Below are 1370 nucleotides of genomic sequence, written 5' to 3'. Positions count from 1 at the left end.
TCTCTCTCTCTCTCTCTCTCTCTCTCTCTCTCTCTCTCTCTCTCTTTCTTTCTTTCTTTCTTTCTTTCATCTATTGGTCTTTTGGAGACAGGGTCTCATTATGCAGTTCAAGCTGGCCTTGAGCTCACTTTGTAGCTGGTCTTGCCTCAACGTCCTATGTGCTGGGAGTGCAGGGGGCACCTCCACACCTGGCTAAAGAGAAATTGGTTGTTTTAGTCAACATCGGACTGCCTATGGCACAGTGGTCCCATAAGAGGGCGCCATGCAGTGAAGTCAAAGCTGTCTTGTTTTGTGTACACCCGTGCTGTGATGTTTGTGTGAACATGAAACTGCCTAACTGTGCATTTCTCAGCACAGAACCCTGGGAGTAAAGGACATGTGATGACGCATGACTATATATACTCTCCTGATCCAGTGCCTCAGTGAGTTTAAGTCATGGCCCTTAAGAGGGAAAGATAGAAGAATCTTGGTGCAAATATCCTTATTGGAAAGAAATGCTTGATTTTAGCAATGTGTGCCTTTTGTTTGCAAAGTCATTTATTTACCAAGCCTTCAAGTGAATGTATTATCTCACCTCACCCAGGCAATAATCTCAGCCCCTTGTGGAGTGTTAGGGGAAAACAAAAAGACTTAGTGGAGATGAAACTAGACACAGCAGGCATCTGGGCCCGCAGTTGCCAGCTCTGCTCTCAATGACCAGGCCCTGCCTCTACAGATTCTTCCTACATATTACATTTTTACCACATCTTCCCGGAACTTCCTCCTCTCTACAGGTGTATATTTTCATTTCAGAGACACAATTTCTGCAATGCTGCTTTTTTTTTGGTAGAGGGTCATACTATGCAGCTCTGACTCGTAGTGCTCCTCCTGTTTCCAGCCTCCTCCACAGCACTGGGATTACAGACGTGGCCAGCTCAGCATGCCCGGGGGTGGAGCCAGTGCAATGTGGGGTACCGGGGACCGAACCCCAGGCCCTGAACTTGCCTAAGCAGGTGCTTAGTCTACTGAGCTATGTCACTGGCCCTGTGCTGAAACTTTTGAAAGCTGTGATTGAAAAGCAATTTTGAGGGGGTTATCTTTGTTGATAGACATTCTTAAACTAAAAACATTAACTGCCATATGTTTTCTTTCAAGATTTCACATTTTTTTCTTAATTTTAATCTTTTTTCCCCGAATTTGCTGCCTGTCTAAAAATCTTAGCAAAATTCTCTGGAATGTTTTAAGCTCTGAGATGGAAAAAAATATTAAGAAATATTTACAGGGGCTGGTGAGATGGCTCAGTGGTCTAAAGCATCTACTTAGAACGAGCTTAGCAAAGCACAGGGACCGCAGTTCAATCCCCCAGCACCACATGCCAGCCAGGGCCACCC

This window comes from Octodon degus, unplaced genomic scaffold (assembly GCF_000260255.1).
Source record: "Octodon degus isolate 3935 unplaced genomic scaffold, OctDeg1.0 scaffold00012, whole genome shotgun sequence".
NCBI lineage: Eukaryota > Metazoa > Chordata > Mammalia > Rodentia > Octodontidae > Octodon > Octodon degus.
The sequence above is the reverse complement of the archived record's forward strand: the minus strand, read 5'-3'. Positions refer to the sequence as shown.